We start from the raw sequence: 19682 nt of genomic DNA on the forward strand, positions 1-19682 counted from the left end.
CCCCCGGGGCCAGCTGTGTGCCAAAGCATCTGTCCCGAGGGGAGCCCCCATCAGGGAATACCAGAGCATGCAGAGGGAGGATTCCCGGGAAGCAAACAGGTCTACTTGCGCCTTGCCGAATCGACTCCAAATCAACTGGACCACCTGGGGATGGAGTCTCCACTCTCCCCTGAGCATCACCTGCCACGACTGCGCATCCTCTGTGGCGTTGAGGTTTCCTGGGATGTGAGTGGCCCGCAGTGGCCTTGCTGACTCCAGAGGAGACGGCGGGCGAGTTGTGACATTCAACGTGAGCGTAAGCCGCCTTGGCGGTTTATATACGCTACAGTCGCTGTGTTGTCCATCCGGACTAACACGTGCTTGCCCTGGATCAATGGCTGAAGCCTCCGCAGGGCGAGCAGTACTGCCAGCAACTCGAGGCAGTTGATATGCCAACACAGTCGTGGTCCTGTCCAGGTGCCCCAGCCTAGTTTGGAGGCGTCTGTCGTGACCATGACGCACCTGGACACTTGCTGTAGGGGAACCCCTGCCCACAGAAATGCAAGGTCTGTCCAAGGGCTGAACAAGAGGTGGCAGATCGGCGTGATGGCCACGCGATGTGTGCCATGGCGCCATGCCCATTTCGGGACTCGAGTCTGAAGCCAGTGCTGAAGCGGTCCCATATGTATCAACCCACGTGGCGTGACCGCTGCCGAGGATGCCATATGCCCCAGGAGTCTCTGAAAGTGTTTCAGTGGAACCGCTGTTCTCCACTTGAATGATTTCAGGCAGTTCAGCACCGACTGCGTGTGCTCGCTTGTGAGGCGCGCTATCATCGAGACTAACTCCATGCCAAGAGATGCTCTGAACCGGGGAGAGCTTGCTCTTTTCCCAGTTGACCCGAAGCCCCAAAAGGCTGAGGTGCCTGAGCACCAGGTCCCTGTGCGCACACAACAGGTCTCGAGAGTGAGCTAGAATCAGCCAGGTCATCGAGGTAGTTGAGGATGCGAACACCCACTTCCCTTACTGGGGCAAGGGCTGCCTCCGTGAAGACGCGAGGTGACAGTGACAAGCCGAAGGGGAGGACCTTGTACTGATACGCCCGGCCCTCAAAAGCAAACCGTAGGAAGGGTCTGTGTCGAGGTAGAACTGAGACGTGGAAGTATGTGTCCTTCAGGTCTACCGCCGCAAACCAATCTTGATACTGGACGCATGCTAAGATGTGTTTCTGCATCAGCATCTTGAACGGGAGTCTGTGCAAGTCCCAGTTCAGCACTCGCAGGTCCAACATTGGCCACAACCCACCGCCTTTCTTTGGCACGGGCTGTAAAACCCTTTTCTCATCTCTGCCGAAGGACTGCGATCTCCGTGCACAGGGCGGCGGCATTCTCACCCTTCACCAAGGTGAAGTGGATGCCGCTGAACCGGGGCGGGCACCTGGTGAACTGAATCGTGCAGCCGAATCAGATGGTCCTGGCCAGCTACCGCGACTGGTTGGAGAGCGCTAGCCACGCGTCCAAACTCCGGGCACTAAGGGGACAATCGTGTCTGACGTACCTGGAGGTGGGTCCTCACGTCAGGGGGTAGCAGGAGACGCCACGTCGAGGAGCCTCGCTTCGTCCCGAGATTGTGGCCGTGGCGAGGGGAACCTCAAAGCACTTACCTTGCTCCGTGCGGGTCGGCGAGAGAGAAGGAGGGCCTCTATGGACGTCCTCGTAACTCATCACAACCGGCTGGCCGGGGGTGTGAATGTTGTGTGGCCAGGCGCGCGAAGGTGGGGGACCCGTGTTCGTAGCGCCCTGGTTGCAAATGCTCGGTGTCCGGTCGCCATGAAAACGGCGGCCATGAACGGTAGCTGTGTGACCCAAGGAGAGAGGAAACCGCTATTTTTTTGACAGTGCGGGTACCACAGCCCATCCAGGGTGCGGCAAATGAAAGACAAAAGAGAACAAAAGATTCTCCTCCCAGCCCTCCACCGGGGGATGGAGTGGTCTGGACACCAGCTCCAGGGTTCCAGCGGACATCTTCCTCTCCGGGTCGTCTGTCTCAGGGGTGCTTAGGAGCCTTCTTCTGGGTCTTAGTGCCGGACCATGAGGTGGGGGGCGTCAGCTTCCTGTGGGGGCCTCTACACCGGGGCCGAGGGCTTGACTCGGGCTGAGGTGGAGCCGCCGTGAGCGGTGCCTCGAACCCAGGGACCAATCGTCAAGCCGCGAGGGCTCAGGGATGGGTGGAGGGTTCCATTCCAGCCCAACACTCGCGGCAGCCCGGGCAAGCATGGCGGTCAGCTCCGCTTCGGCCTCAGACCGGATGGGCACACCCGAAGGTGGCAGCCCAGTCGAGTCCTCAGCGTCCGACATCACCGACACGCTCTCCAATGCTGCAATCGAAACCTCATCTATCTCATGAGCTCCAAAAGAGACATTAGGCTGGCACTGAGGTGAGCTGCCTGTCTCATCCCAGAACTGGACCGGTGCAAATGAGCGTGCTGGGGAATGGGCGGTCCGTGGGGGATTACCCGGCGGAGCCGTACCCATTGGAGCCTCCAAATCACCTCCAGCGTCAACCGACCAGGCCTCATACCCGTAGGTAGAAGGCCCAGCGCGGGGGCCAGCTGGAGTGGCTTTCCCCCGGAAGAAGGAAATCCGCGACCGCAACGTTGCCATGGTCATGTTCTCGCAATGAGAACATGAACCATCCACGAACGCTGCCTCAACGTGATTATGGCCCAGGCACGTGATGCAGCGATCGTGGCCATCGGAGGTGGAGAAATATCGACCGCACCCAGGAATTACACAAAGACGGAAAGGCATCTTTAAAAAGATGCTGTCCATCAATGTGTGCTCTTTTAGAGGAAAATATACTCTTTGTTGAGAATATATACTCTTTTAAGGCTGTTGAAGCACCCAGGGGCGTATTCTGCATTGATCGCGCAGAGGGAGAGAAAGCCACTGAACTGCGCCTTATATCCAACAGCATACGCTTCTTAAGAGGTGAATGGACCGGCAGTGAAATTCAGCTTGTGAGAATCAACCACTCAGCTCAGAAGAAAAAATCTGAATGAGTGGTTGTGAGCCAGCTCCTTTATACCCGTATGTCCAGGGGAGTGGCATGCAAATTCCACTCGCCAATTCTCATTGGCCTTTTCTCGAAAGTGTTTGGGGCTCCCAAGAGCGACCCCTAGTGTCACTACATTGACACAACGTCGAGTGAGTGACAGATTGGGAACCATACTTTAAAATGTTTTACACACAGTTCACTGTATATTTCTTGATTCATAAATGGACGTTAAATGCCTTTTTTTTATTTTTCATTTAGATTTATATTTGTACAAATACTGTATGGCTGCATCCGAAACCAGGAAAATGCTGCCTCCGGAGGTTGTATATGGAGATAGGAAGGGACCAAGGCATATCCGAATCCAATGTTCATGTCACATCCTGTCTACTGAGATACCTTCATCTGATAGATTTTTGAAGGCAGCATAAATGTATCTTTAGCTGTCTATCAAATCCCACAATCCTGTGCACGCGGATCCAGAACTGTTGAGCTGAAGAAAAAAAAAATGGTGGCCAAAGAGGCGGTTGATAGCCAATTTGTGTATAAATGTATGTTTTCCCCACATTTTCCAACTTTTCCAATATTATATTTATTAAATATGCACTTGGTTATTGCCAAAACTATCTTGATTTTTTTCTAAATTATTAGACCATTTTTGGTTCAGTTGGATGAATGAAGTAGACGCGTTATCTTTAAAGGACACCAGATGGCGATAATCAGTTGCTGGTATCCTAGCAACGATGTGATCTTATGCTGCCTCAGTAGCCTGTCCAAAACCAGTTTCTGGAGGTGCCTTCTACCAAACGCTGTCTGTTGTATCATTGACTGATAGGGCAGAGAGGCAACAAGACAGCTATCTTTGGTTTCGGACACAGCCTATGTTTCTCATTAAAGTCTTTTGTGGAAACAAAAGAAGAGCCAAAGAAGAAATTTTACTAAATGTGAAGTTGATTTTGTATTTTGAGAAATATTCAAAACAAAATTTTTATCTGGTCTTTCTATACGTGTTACTAACAAAAATTAGTTAAAGCGGCTGCCAAACGCTGTTGCTTCATAACACCATATATGAACAATATAAAGTTCAGATCTTAATGTTGTTGACTGACAAGGTGCTGGCAATAAAAAACAGGCTCTACATAATGTGTTCCAAACTGAAGAAGATTAATTGGTTGAGCTAGTTGTTTAAAAATAAAATACATTTTCTCATGCATGAGATTGCGAATATCAATAATGATACTGTACTCTACACTGTTACTCTTGCAACTTGAATTTGCACTGATCTCTCCAAACTCATCACTTGCACTGTCACCTTATTGTTTGGTAATTATTTTGGTTGTTTATTGTTATCTTTGTATATATGTATATTTTGTACTTAGTAGTACTATCTATTGTATCCTGTCTTGTATACATGCGTCATTTTGGACATGCAACACCAATATTTGACCAAATTGCTGATGCACTGTCTTTAGAATAAGCCATGAAAATGTACTTATAGTTCAGGGGTATGAAGCTCTCTTTTGGAAGAACTGTAATTTTCTTCTCAGGGCAAAGTCTCTAGTGCTGATGAACCTGATGTCTGGAGAAGTACTGGGGACGATAAAACTCTGTTAAGCATGAAATGGGAGGATGGTCTCAGCGGCTCTCTGCACCTCCAAACGATGTTCTGACCCCGTCATGTGACCCGGACACAATGCTGAGCACTGCCTGGCTCGGCCCTCTAAACAACAGCATCAATGGCTTGCAGATGTTCATCAGCTAATACATTCTTTGTGAAGTCAGTGCCTCTGGGTGGAGGTTTGTTGGAGAGCAGATTGAAGGGGACTGTTTTATTTCTTGTGCTCTACTTTAAACAGTACACTATATTACAATGAAGGGGCCATATTATGAGGAAATACATTTTCCTTGATCTTTTGAGATAAGAGTACTATGTGAAATGAAAACATATCATAACTTTCAGAACTCAAAACTTCCTCCCCAAAATGACTCATCTATTGAAACATAGCTGCAAAAATGACTCATTTTAAAATCCTTATCTTTGTCAGAAACCATTAAAAAATGGTTGCCCACATTTATATGTAAATGATGCCTATTTGGTGTTCAGAAACGTGTCCCACCCAAACATGGTGATAACTATTTAAGAGTTAAGCATATGGGTAGGCTAATGCCCTGTTTGTATTTTCTTTTGACATTAGCCTCTACCGTATTTCATACCATGTACAAAAAGTAAAAAAAAAAAATAAAAAAAAAACTTTGAGAGCCACTGCTTAAACTTAAGTAGAACTTATCTGTACTTTTTACAATCTTTTACTCTTTTTATCACTTTTACAAGCAAGATGGATGCAATGCCTGAGTTTCCTCACAATGTACTCTAGACACCATCTTTCAGAAGGACACATACACATACTGTACACACACACAAAGCTCACATCTTATAGAAGCTTATGTAAAGCCCGTCTGAAAAGAGAAAATCCTTGATGACATTAAACATCAGCGATCTGGAACATTCAGAGTAAACAAGGACAGAGCTGCAAGAGCTCTTCCTCACACTGCATGCACCATCAGATACTGAAACACACACACTTACCGATGCACTCTGGATCAACTATTGTTTATCAAAGGCCAGTGGTCATAGAGAGGAAGAGTGATAGCAATATATTACCATACAGAGTGTTGAATTAGCTAAAGCCTGGGTAGTGTAATGTTTAACATGCTGCCTAAACAAGGTCAAACTTTAGCAGATAATCTAGCGTAAATATACTGTTTTTCACATGTGACAATTGGATTGCAAAAGTCATATTTCCTTTTAAAAGTTCCTATAGAAGAAACTATGTTTGCACAGGAAAGAAAATTAAGCTTTTCAAGTGATTTCATAGGGTCTTTAACCATGGTAAAATCAGTGTAATGCACACCTTCTCTTGGCTTATTGCTTTTTATTGCTGATTGGCAGCAATTATGGGGCCAAGCACACCTCATAAGATTCATTGCAAAGATATTTAAATGCACATAGCCTCCTTTGTATCTGATTTAGGAAAAACAATATAAAAATGTATGGGTTGCTATTCTTCCTGCCAGTTTACTCTCTCATCACTTATGACCGGCAAACACTTCTGATAATAAGTGAAACAGTCCGACTAGATGCAATTTTTGGCATTAGAGAGCTGGAGTTGCTACCTTCACTCTCCCATGAACAACATGGCCGACACGACTCACCTGAGTCCACCCAGAAGACGCGAGCTTGGAAACAGGGCCTCAGGGCCGGTGTACAGGTGAGAATGAAACACCATGGGCTACGACCTCCGATGCACAGCATTTTCCTGTCCACGTTCAGTCTCTGGACAACAAACTGGATGATCTCAGGGGACGACTTAAATTCCAAAGAGATCTACAGAATTGCTGTGTTTTCTGCTTTAAGGAGACATGGCTCACCGCCAGCATACTGGACCATGTGGTCCAGCCCAAGGGCTTCTCAATCTACCGTGCAGATCAGACTGATTCATCAGGGGAAAAAAGAGAGGAGGCATATGATTTCTTTAAACAACACATCGTGTACGAATGTGGAAGTAATTTCACAGAACTGCACTCCGGACCTTGATTACCTTATGATCAAATGCCGACCATTCTACCTGCCCAGGGAGTTCTCGGCTGTGCTCAAGTCCGCAGTTTACATCCCAACCCAAGGGAACACACACAGCGATTTGAACGAACTGTACCACGTTGTCACTGAGAACAAGCACCCCGATGGACTGTTGATTATCTCGAGGGACTTTAACCAAGCCAACTTCAGGAATATCTATCCAAAATACCACCAGCAAATCTCCTACCTCACCAGAGGCCCAAACACTCTCGACCACTGCTACACCTTACATAAAGGAGCATACCGTTCCCTACAGCGTCCGCACCTCGGAAGGTCAGATCATGCCTCGATTCTGCAGCTCCCAGTCTACAAACAGAAACTCAAGCGAGAGGAGCCTGTGACGCGTACGGTGCAGTGCTGGACACCAGAAGTGGAAGAAAAGCTTCATGACTGCTTTGAATTGGTGGACTGCAACATGTTCAGAAACTCATCTTCTGATCTGGACGAGTATGCCACAGTGGTCACAGACTTCATTCAGTACTGTGTAAGTGACTGCATACCCAATAAAACAGTTTGCTCATTTCCTAACCAGAAACCATGGATTACCCCCAAAATCCAAAATAAGATCCATGAACGCACCTGCGCATTTCAGTCTGGAGACATGGATGCGTACAAGACATGTAAGTACGACTTCCGGAAATCCATCACTAGCATGAAATGGGAATACAGCAAGAAAGTGGAATTACAGTTTAACTGCACTCAAGACACATGTCGGTTGTGGCAGGGAATCTAAATTTTAATGGATTATAAACCGCAAACATGGGCATTCACATCTGCTGGTGCATCTCTCCCTGACGAACTGAACTCGTTTTCCGTTTGGAGCTTGCAAATAAAGATCTTCCAGTGCAAGCTCCCGCAGCGCTGCATGACAACAGTTTTACCGTCTCTGTGGCAGATGTGAGAAAAACTTTTAACCGAGTCAACATTCACAAAGATGCTGGTCCGGACGGAATTTCAGGATGTGTTTTAAAAACATGCAGTGAGCAATTGGCTGCTGTCTTTATGGACATATTTAGCACCTTAAAAAGCTCAACTGTACCAGCCTGCTTCAAAAACACTACCATTATCCCTGTTACAATGAAAAACAAAGTTAGCTGCCTTAATGACTATTGCCCAGTGGCACTAACTCCCATTGCAATGAAATACCTTGAGAGGCTGGTTCCGGAACACAGTAAGAACACCATATCGGACACTTTGGACCCACTGCAGTTTGTCTACCGCCACAGTAGATCCACTGAGGATGCCATATCACTCACACTTTACACCACTCTGGCTCACCTGGACAATAAAAACTGTTATGCGAGGCTATTATTTGTGGATTATAGTTCGGAATTTAACTCTGTCATCCCAACCAAGCTGATCCACAAACTACTAGATCAGGGACTGAATGCCACATTGTGCAGTTGGATCCTGGATTTCCTAACCAACAGACCCCAGCGTGTGTGGATTGGCAGAAACACATTGTAGACATTGTAGAGAGGGTCAGCAGCTTCAGATTCCTAGGGGTAATTCTCACTGCTAAACTGAGTTAAGCACACAGCATCTATCATCAAAAAGGCCCACCAATGACTTTTTTTTCTTGGCCTTGCCGTTCAAAAGTTATTAGCATAAAAATAAGTGCAAATTTGAGCTGGTAGTGCTAGATGGTTAAAGATAGAGACCCCAAGTTTGCTATGAAATAAATACAGATTGTCCTCTATCAGAGTGCCAGATTTTATAACTTTTCTCCAAATGGTTCTATGGGCTGCATAGACTTGGTAGTAGATGCAATGGCAGAATAATGAAAAAAGAAAACTAACAGATACAATAGGTGCTTATGCACCTTCAGTGTTTGGTCACTAATGAATGAAACTCTTTTAAAAAATGTATTTCTTTACCAGGCAAAAAGCTTTTCCCTCCTTTAGTTTAGTCTATACTAATTAATGTATGTAGCCTGTGGGTTGTAAAGAAACAGCACAGGATACCAAAATATATTTTAGGGTTTTTATTCTGAAGGCTGTTGAAAAAAGAGGGGGTCGATGAATAAAACAGCAGTCGATGGGGCTGTATATATATATATATATATATAAAAAAAAAAAAATAGTAAAATGGAAAATGGAAATGAAATACAAAAATGAAATACGGTAGAGGCTAATGTCAAAAGAAAATACAAACAGGGCATTAGCCTACCCATATGCTTCAGCACTTAATACATGTTTAAACATGCTTGAACACTCACAGTATCTTATGCATTTAAGTACTTGCTTAAATCACTCAAAGCATTTTATGAATGTTTAACCAGGTTTTATGGACATGTTTAACAGTTTAAAACAATAAAATTCTCATAACACTGTAAAAGAGGAGGCGAGAAGCAGCTTTCCTTCTTAGGGTGAGGCTTTATTATTCCCTGTACACAACACCGATACACAGTCTTTCCTAAAACACTAAGCTAAACACTATCACACACTGTTTCATAAGTAAACTTTCATATTCCAAAATCTTGGTTCTGGCTCGGCTTTTTCGTGTCCAGTCTCTCTCTCCCGTCTGAGTGCTGCGTGGCCCTATTTATGCCGCTCTCCCCATGCTCACTGAAATTAGAGACAGGTGTTAGACATAATTTAGCTCAGGTGTAAGCGCCCTTACCGCTTTCTCTCTCTCCGGAGAGATGCTTGACCATGCCCCCGCTGCCACAAACACATTCACACTGTGGGCTATTAATCATTAAAAAAGATATTATTAATTATAAATTTACACACCCAGTCTTCACGTGTGCACAAAACATGGTTAAACTCCACACATGCAATCCATATACATCCTTCAAAAATAACCCATAACAAACACTACATTTTAAAATACAACTCTTCTGAACATTTTATGTAAAATTTGATATTTATCCAAAGAATTAGCAACAGAATAAACTGGGAGTTCCCCTGCCCAACGCATGCTCTCACATCTTTAACCAGCACACATGCACAATAAAAGGAGTGCCGGAAAGCAGGTGTCACAAAACTTCTTAAAGTCTGAAAGGGGCCACATCCAACCCATGACCAGAGTTAAATTTCATGAAATTTACTTGGCTACATAGTCCCCTGCTAAAAGTCATTTTCCCGATGACTTAATACATATTTTTCACTACTTTAACCACTTCTCTAAAGAACACACTACCCAGGCTTGTTAACACCGGAGAGAATATTTCAGGACTGAGTGAAACAGCATTGCATGCTTATTTTGGCTCATTACAAGGTTTGAGTGTATGCCAGAATTGGCTTTTTTAGTTCTTCTTGGTGCTGGTACAGGATTTTTCATCTCTGGTTCAGACATTCTAGGAGCTGTGCCAGTGTCAGGCTCAACCCTCTCTGAACCAGACACTCTAGGAGCTGTGTCATTGCTAGACTCAACTCTCTCTGGTACTGAACCTTGTTGTTTAATGTTCTCTGAAATCAGAACAGGTTCACCTATAAGAGCTTCAGTGGCTGACACCGGGTTTTCAGGGTTCACATTCTCTGTCTCTTGCAGACGAGGATATGTGACCTCTTCTAGCACAACAAAATCAGGATCAGAATGCACAACCTCAACCTCCTCAGAAACAGATTTTCCCCTCGATTGTGGTGTTGTGGGAGAACGGGTCAAAGGGGCAAGCCTATCAGCAGCCTTGTGTTCAGTGTATTCCCTGGCTTTTTCATGAGCTTCTTTAAATCTGTCTTGGTGAATCACTAACCAATCATGTTTTCTGTCTACAGTTTGCTCTTGACCTAACAGTGCATCTACTGGAAGATGAGGGTTGACTCCAAACAGCAAGTAATGTGGTGGTGAGTATCCATTGGTTGCATGTGGTGTTACATTATAAGCATAAACCAACTCAGGAAGGTGTTCTGGCCAACACCTTTTCTATTCAGGCTGAAGTGTATGTAATAGTTTATGGAGCATTCTGTTAAAGCACTTGCACTGAGTGTTACCCTAAGGCCGATATGGTATGGTGCGGGTTTTCTTTATACTATACATTTAACACAGCTTAGCAATCACATCGCTTTCAAAATGTTTGCCCTGATCAGAGTGCAATCTTTCAGGCACACCATTTTTCCATGAACCACTCTTTCAGAAGGATATTAGCAGTGGTATCAGCCCCCTGGTTGGAAACGCCTGTGTGAACTTTGTGAAAACATCAGTCACAATTAACAAGTTCTCACGGCCATCAGAGGCAGGTTCAAGCACAGTAAAATCTACTGCCACTACTTCAAGGGGCCTTGAAGCCAGAAATGGTTTCATAGGAGGATGAATCCTTGGCTGTGGCATCTTGGTTAAGATGCACCTTTGACACTTTTTGATCCACTGCTCCACATCATTATACATGCCAGCCCAGAAGCATCATTGCCTCAACAGGTTAAGTGTGTGCTCAATGCCCTGATGTCCCATACTGTCATGAACACTTTCAATGACCTGTTCTTTTAGACATGAGGGTAAGGGCAGCTCTTGACATTCACCACGATGTTGATCATTCACAATGCAATAAAGCAAGCCATCCAGTTCTCTAACACACTTCCACTGCTTTATCAGTGACAGTACAGACTTTAATAGACCAGATCTCTCATGAGTTTTGGGCTTTTGTTTATGTTCCCAAAGTGTTCTAAAAGAACTGAGAGTGGGAACTTTCATTTGAAAATCCTTCAGTTCAGCTGTTGTATAACCCAGCAGAGTAGGCTTACTTCTGTGAGGGTTATCTCCTTCCTCTACTCCACACTCTAAAGCACAAATCTGTCTAACCCTACAGCACTTTTCACCAGCCATCACTAAGTCAGGCTCTAAGGCTGTTACTTTCTTTATTATATTGCAGATGGCAATACAGTCATCATATTCTGCATCCTCAGGAGTGGCAGGCTGCCCTGCTGATGGCTGCCTAGAGAGGGCATCAGCAGCTGCATTATACCATCCTGGGTAGCATTTCACCTTAAAATCAAAGACAGCTAATTGAGTGATCCAATTTTGCCCAATTGCACAGAGCTTGGATGTTTTAAGATGGCACAGAGGTTTGTTATCTGTTATAAACACAAACTTGGAACCCAGTAGATAATCACAGAATTTTTCAGAGATAGCCCACTTCAGGGCCAGTAGCTCAAGCTTCATGCTACTGTAATTTCTGTCATTCTTTTCTGCTTTAAAAATTCTCTTTCTGGCATAAGCTAAAACTCTCTAACACTCACCCTGCTGCTGGTATAAGACAGCGCTCAGGCCTTCACTGCTTGCATCAGTCTCCAATGTGAAAAAAAGACAGAACACAGGAGCAGAAGTAAGCTTCTCATTCAGCAGCACAAATGCTGATTGGCACTCTGATGACCACAAAGCACTAAACTATCTCTTTGTGGCGCCAAACTGTTTGATACACAAGCTCACTAAATCATGGAGGGGACTAGCAATTCTATAAAAACCCTAAATGAACTTTATGTAGTAACTACAGAACCCATAAGAATGAGCGTAATTCCTTAACTGTAATGAGAATTTTCCATTGCTTGACCGCTTCAACTTTACCTGGATGAGTACCAATACCTTGAGCTGAGATCTGATAATCTAAGAAAGTTACTTCTTGACACTTTTCGGGCTTAACTTTGAGACCTGTTTCTTTTAGTCTGTTAAAGACTACTTCCAGTCTCTGCAAGGGCTCTGGGAAAGTGGCAAGTACACTAGTATGTCATCAAGGTACACTAGCATAATATGGAAAATTAGATCACCCATGGAAGCCTGCATAAGACGTTGAAAGGTCAAAGGTCCATTGCAAACCCCAAATGGAGTCGTAAATGCAAGTCTTATGCTTGTCTCGCTCGTGGACAGCAAACTGATGATATCCACTAGCTAAATCAATGGAAGAAAATAACTTTGCTCCTTGTAGTGCATCAAAGCTTTCATCTATCCTAGGCATAGGAAACACGTCTCGCTTGGTCTTTGAGTCCAGCTGCCTGTAATCAACACAAAGCCTGAGACTGCCATCAGTTTTCCTAACTAGCACGATAGGTGAAGCATAAGCACTAATGCTTTTTTGGAACACTCCTTTCTTAAGGAGCTTGGTGATATGTTCTCTGACTTCCCTATACTAAGCGGGTGGGATACGCCTATAAGGCTGGGCCACCGGTACATCATCCAGCAAGTGAATCTCATGTTGCAATTTGTTGATAAAACCCAGGTCTTCATCCTCGAGAGCAAAAAGATCAGAGTACTTCATCAACAAATCATTTAGCTCTGCCTGCTGTTCAGGAGTACCACCAATGTGTAGCTTGTTGAGAAACTCTTTGGAGCTGTCCTCCAATTACTGACAGTCTTTTCTGTTTACACTGATCTCTTCAATATCAGCAGAAATTCTCTGAAATCTCACCTCACGTCTCATTGGACATCACACTCTCGACACGAGGCAGAGTAGCGAGTCGGGTTCTGGTCTGTAACCAGATACCTTCTGGTGAGAATTTCACAACCTATACAGGAAACAAGTTTTTCTCAAGATACAAGGGAGGGAACAACAATCAGACCGCCAGGTAAGCATGTGTTCGATGGTTCTAACAGGAAGTTCCGTGAACCATCATTTAACATACTCTTTGCTCCCTTTATCATTACCATTGTAATTGATGAAGCAGGTATGTGTATGTGGTGATGGGGGCGTGGTCGAGCGCTGGTTTGTGAATGGGGGGTGAGGCTAGGAGGAATGAATTGGAAGGACTCGCACCTGTGTGTAATTTCCCTAACAGCTGTTCTGTTTTTCAGTGAGCGCCGTTGGGGAGATATAAAAGGAGATGGGAAGCCCAGAGGAAAAAACTGATCCTGAGTGTGTGTGCCCTGTTTGGCAGAGAAACAGCAGAGATTTCTGTTTGGCTGAAAAGCTCTGCCTTCATTTATGTTCAGCTAAAAAGTGTGTTTTCGTTTGTCTGAATAAAGACTGTATTTGAGACTGAGAATGCCGTCTCCCATTTCCTCTTGTCCGATTAACTGGGAAAGTGTTACAGTGTACCATGTATTTTACAGCTACTCGGACTACGCTTCACTTCTCTAGACTGCTGACACTCTGCATCTGCTGAAATGCCTCCCTCCAATCAGACTACAAATCTCCACCTAGGGTAGTATCAAACTGCGTAAACCAGTTGTCTACATCTGCTAATGATGTTCATGCCAATGAGGACTGGTACAGCTAAAGTTTAAGAGTTTTGTGAGTCTCTGACAACTAGAAAACCACACTCTGGTAGGGTAATACCCATGGTTTCAACCTCCAACTCAAGATAACCTAGGTAAGGTATGTCTAAACCATTGGCAGCTGTAATCTTCAGCCAACCTGCTGTGGACAACATATATTCATCCTCCCAGACAGGTGTTCTCTGAAGAAACTCTCAGAAATAGTACTGACTTGGCTTCCTGTATCAAGTAAACAAGAAGCCATTACCCTACTAATCTTTAGATTAGTCGGTCATGACAAGTTTCAATATTGGCTGAGCCTATGGACTGCCTTTGCACTGCCTGGCTCATAGCCAGCGAGGGTGCAAGTTTCACTGTTGCACTGATGATTTAGCATTCTCTGTGACAGTCTGTTTGTTTTTCTTCACACACCTCTTAGCTATGTGTCCTACACCATTACAGCAGAAACATATTGGCTGACCATTATCTGTTAATCTTGGCTGCATCCTGGGTTTACAGTGAGCCACAGGTTCTGACTTGTGCACTGCAAAGTGAGTTTCTCGACAGCTTGTGTTAGCTCTCCTATAGCTTTTCCTTGTTCTGCTACGATTGAAATTGAAATTTACAAATTAAAACTTCTTCAAGAATAGCAGGGTATTCTCAGGTATACAACAGCAGCGCACTGAGGTTCTGCTGTCTCAGACACAACATTTCTGCTGCTGAATTATTTTGTGACACGAGATTTAGGATCTTCTAGAGACCACATAAGGGCTTCATCTCTCACTTCAGTTAGTGTTGACTGTGGTTGTCTCTCACAAGTTTACGAAGCTCCCTTTAAGGCCTGCGTCCCTAATCCTCTCAGTGAATTATTCTCGATTTGCCAAATTCCCATTTGGTATTGCATTTAAAGACTGCTTCAGGATAGAAATCAGAATTTGGGACAAAGTATGAGAGTATGTACAAACATCCTCTCCTTCCATTTGGTTATGGCTACATAATGTTTGCAATAACTGAGACACACTGCGCTTTTCTCAGAAAGCTTCCCTCAAGTACACAAAGAGGTCACATGGTCAATTTGTTTAATTCCCGTCTGTAATCTGACCTCTTCTAAGACTGCATCCTTTAGGAGGGAGAGTACGAGGTCTAACGGTCTGTGGTCTGATTTCTAGCATGTAGTACCCTGTCTACTTTGTCAATGAACTCATCAACATATCTCCCATCTTTGCTGAAATCACCACTAAATGGTTGGATGTGAAGCTTTCTTGAGACATATACATAAGACCAGGTTGGCTCTTTACTCAAATTGGCGATAGCTGCCATGGTCTTGTCAAGCTTTCTGTTGAGTTCTTGAATCTGTCCCTGAACATCATGCATACTACTACCTGCACCATGTTCATCATCAGTGTTTTGTAATCCTGGACTATTATCATCAGATTGTGACATTTTGAAAAATGTAAATTATCCCTGTTCACTTGTGGGCAAAACAAAAAGTGTCTATATCAGTCTGCAATGTTGAAAGCAAAGGATAGGTTGTTGAATGTCTGTATAATACACTTCTTTTCTTGCTTATAGAAAGTCACTGGATAGGTGTCTCAACAAACAGTACCCCTGTGGAATCAGCAGAACTCAGGTGCCCACTCTCTTTTGTCCAGCAGTCTCATCACCTCACCATGTCACCTTTTGCAGACACCTGTTCACTGGACCACTGCACCACTGAAGACAGCCTCCTTCACTCTGTGTCCCACAGGCACCTATCTTCACCTCTACCATATTTCAAGATGAACACGCAAAACAAAACAAACAAAAAAAAACAAAAAAAACAAAAAAAAAAAACAAGAATAAATAAAAATGACCTATAGGCTCCCAACAGTCAGATGGGGTAATCCTGGTACCAAAAATGTAGCCGGTGGGTTGTAAAGAAACAACACAGGATACAAAAATATCTTTTTGGGGTTTTTATTCTGATGGCTGTTAAAAAAAAAAAAAAACAGTAGTTGATGGGGTATATGTAAAAAAAAATAAAAAAATTAAATGGTTCAACGAAATATGGTAGAGGCTAATGTCAAAAGAAATTCTTAAGTACTTGCTTAAATCATTCAAAGCATTTTATGCATTTAACACATGCTTAAATCATTCAAAGCATTTTATGCATTTTTAACCAGGCTTTAAGGACATGTATAACAGTTTAAAACAATAAAATTCTCATTATTTTATACTTAATTGTAAACACTCTGGGTGATAAATTATTAAATAAGATATGATTAATTCTAAATGTACATTCCCAGTCCTCACATGTTTGCACAAAACATGATCAAACTCCACACATGCAATCCATATGCATCCTTCAAATATAACTCTCACGTCTTTAACCAGCAAACATGTGCAACACGAGGAGTGTCGGAAAGCAGGTGTTGCAAATCTCCGATATTAAAGGGGCCACGTCCAACCCATGACCAGAGTTAAATTTCATGAAATTTCTCAACTTCGCTACATGTAGCTACTAAATACTAGTTAATATTGCTTTTCCCTGTTATAATTGCCAATTTACCTTTTAAGAGTATTGACAGACATTTTGGGGCAGTGGTGGGGCAGCAGTTAAGGCAATGGGTTACTGATCAGAAGGTTGGGGGTTCAAGCCCCAGCACTGCTAAGATGCCACTGTTGGGCCCTTGAGCAAGGCCCTTGACCCTATCTGCTCCAGGGGTACCATATCATGGCTGACCCTGCACTCTGACCCCAGCTTAGCTGGGATATGTGAAAAAAAGAATTTCACTGTATATGTATAATGTGTGATAAATAAATAAGATTATAAATTATTTTTACATCCACTCTTTACTGAGCTGAATTAAATGTGCCTGTTTAAGGTCACTTGTTGGCTCTCTCTGGAGGATGAAGGCTGGAACTGTCCCCTAGTCAGATGACAAGGTGTTTTTCTATCCAGTATGCATGCTGATTGTCAAAAGCTAATTTAAATAAAGCCCTCATCTGAGCCACAACTATGGGAAAATAGCATGTTTCCCTCCAGCCTATCCTTGCACAACCTTCATCACAAACATGTATTAACTAAGTAAAGTTTTTACAAAGAGAACAATGTGCTTTGCATGTGTATTTTTAAGTATGCACACTTTTCATGTTACTGTTGCTCATTCATAGTGTTCTTTTGTTCACTTTTGTTTGAGTACCTCAAACCCAAAGACAGGAAATTGTGGCAGAAATTAGGCTTTATTGCCCATGGCCAGTTCAAAGGAACGGCAGGAAAAAAAAAAAAAAAATACTGGACAGTAATTCATCTTGTTTCCCCACTAGAACAATTAAGAAATTAGATCATAAATCAGAGACACCATAATAATGAAGAAATACTGTATACATGCTTGGCCTGTCATTGCCACTTCAGTTAATAACATTTCTGTATCTTTCACAAATGGCTTTAGCTTAACATTAGATAAAAAAGGTGAAATTACTCTAGCCAGTGTTAGGGAATAACTATCTATCTATCTATCTAACTAACTTGTTTCTGGCAATGTTTCTGACAATTTTTAATTGTCAACTTTCTGAGCTTACAGCTTCACAATAACTCAATAGCTTCACAGTATCTCATTAGCTTTACATTAACTCTTTAGCTTCACATTAACACATCAACTACTCAGCGGGACTCTCGATCTCTGGCTCTCTCTCTCGAACTGGCGCTGGCATGGTCCTTTTATGCCGCTCTCCCCAATTTCACTACAATTAGAGACAGGTGTTAGTCATAATTTGGCTCAGGTGTATGCACACTCACCGCTCTCTCTCCCCCTTGATGGACGCTTGACCATGCCCCCGCTGCCACAGGTCCACTGAGTTTACTGGTTGAATGAAAACTTAACATTATTTTGCAAGGAATTTACTCTGCTCTGAATTTAGGTGGACTGAAAAGAAACTCAACCTGAACTCAACAAACAGCATGCAGTTGTGCGTGACATGATAAGAAGTGACATAGACTACACTAATGATAAACAAATCAATGACATCCTTGTGTTTCTTTTACATTTTGCGGGGCGTTGCAAGTTACTGACAACATCATAATCACTATACTTGTGTGTACAGGTCATAGCATAAATTGCTTTCAGAGGCAAATGAGGTGGGGGATCCACTAAAACAGGTGCAGAATAGGTCCAATTCTGGAGGTGTTGGATCCGGTTAGTTCTTGCACAAATTAAGCCCGTATGCTACTTGTTTTGTATTTTTCAGTAGCATGAAAATCTCTGGGGGTTTTTTGCCTTTTTAGTAACAAGCAACTTTTTCCAATGAGTAACTATGTAGCATTGCAAAACATTACACTGGCATTCTTTTTTTTTTTTTTTTTTTTTTTTTTTTTTTACACATTGTAAAGCACTCGTAGCTTTTCAGGTGACTGAACGCTGGCAATAATGAAGTGTGCCCCCCTAAACTGAGTTGGAAAGTCTGAATTATTGTAATCTAATTCATTTTGATGAATTTAGCATTCAAACAGTTCATCCAAATGAGTTGGTTAAAAAAAGATAGCAAAATAGCTAGATAATTAGAAGCTGCCCAGTGTCTCCTGAAATGGCTTAAATTTGGTTAGCTACACTTTGTTATATTGGTAGCTAACTACCTTCACAAAAATGATCTTGATTGTAGTTTTACTACTGTTTACTATGAGTAGCTTGTAGCTTGGCAAATAACTGTTTCAAAGTAGCTTCCACACACTGCTTTAATCATTTATCATTCTCCTTTTTTAATATATTTTCCTTTTATTAGTAATGTGTGTTTTCTGTGTCCATTCCCAGCACTGAGTAATCACACATTTCTCTCTCCCTCTATATAACTCATTTTCTCCAACCATGTATTTCTCTTGTTCACTCCCAACCATTTCTTACACTTCGACTGAAGGCCTCTAAACATTTCTGTCCACAGCTTCCATTTGTCCATTCCCTTTCTCAACCCGTCACACTGGGTCTCAGTTCAATAACAAGACCTCTTCATTTTTCTGGGAAGAAAAAGGTTGCATAGTCCACCAGAACACACAAAGCGATGTCCATGTGCCATCCGTTCTAATGGCCCGATGAAGTCCATACCAATTCTTTCGAAGGGGACCTCGATCAAAGGAAGCGGGTGCAAAGGCGCTATTGGGGTGGCCGGGGATTCAGCAGCTGACATTCATGGCATGCCGCACACATCTGCAAACATCCCTGTGAATCCCCAGCCAATAGAAACGGGACATTAGATGGCTTAGTGTTTTTTCTCACCCTAAGTGACCCACCATCGGGTTATGATGAGCCGTCTGGAATAACATTTCCTGACGGCTCTTCAGTATCAACAACTGGGTTGTATCTTCTTTTGTCTGTGTCCTGCTTCACTCGATACAACAGATAATTTATAATAGAAAAATATGGGTAGGAGAGTTTGATGTCTGGCTGAAGGCATTGACCATCAATTACTTTCACTTGGTCGAAGGCGTGTCTTACGTCTGCTCCAATTCCTTGCAGGGAATCCTCTAAGGGCTGGGGAAGTCAGGACTTACCCCTCCCTTGCATCATCCTGATGTGGAGCTTACATAGACGGCCCTGGCTCTGCCTCCCCAGCCAGCATGTCACACATCTAATAACTTTCTCGCAGGACCCATCCACACATATTCCTTTTAACAGAGTTTCAAATTTTGGCAAATTGGACCCCAGAATTAGTGGATGGGTGAAGCAGGAACTAACCGCAGCCTCCACTCTATGCTATTGCCCCCGAAATGTAATAATGAGTGTCACTACAGGGTAATTGTGAATATATCCCATGCACACACTGCACCTTCACCCTTTTATTGGTGCCCAAAGCCTTGTCTTGAACCAAACATTGTTGAATAGCGGTCTGATTACAGCCAGTATCCAGCAAAGCTTGA

General features: G+C 43.4%; 1 long non-coding RNA gene across 1 annotated transcript in view; it reads left to right on the forward strand.

Moving 5' to 3' along the window:
- The window catches only part of LOC127413671 (uncharacterized), a 93546-nt gene extending 76935 nt beyond the window's left edge, over positions 1 to 16611 (forward strand). Inside the window, exons 2-3 of the long non-coding RNA XR_007892622.1 lie at positions 10390 to 10458; positions 15368 to 16611. This is a non-coding gene — a long non-coding RNA (uncharacterized LOC127413671). The remainder of the gene's footprint in view (positions 1 to 10389; positions 10459 to 15367) is intronic.
- Positions 16612 to 19682: the final 3071 nt, after the last annotated feature.

This window comes from Myxocyprinus asiaticus, chromosome 23, assembly GCF_019703515.2.
Source record: "Myxocyprinus asiaticus isolate MX2 ecotype Aquarium Trade chromosome 23, UBuf_Myxa_2, whole genome shotgun sequence".
In the NCBI taxonomy this organism is placed as follows: domain Eukaryota; kingdom Metazoa; phylum Chordata; class Actinopteri; order Cypriniformes; family Catostomidae; genus Myxocyprinus; species Myxocyprinus asiaticus.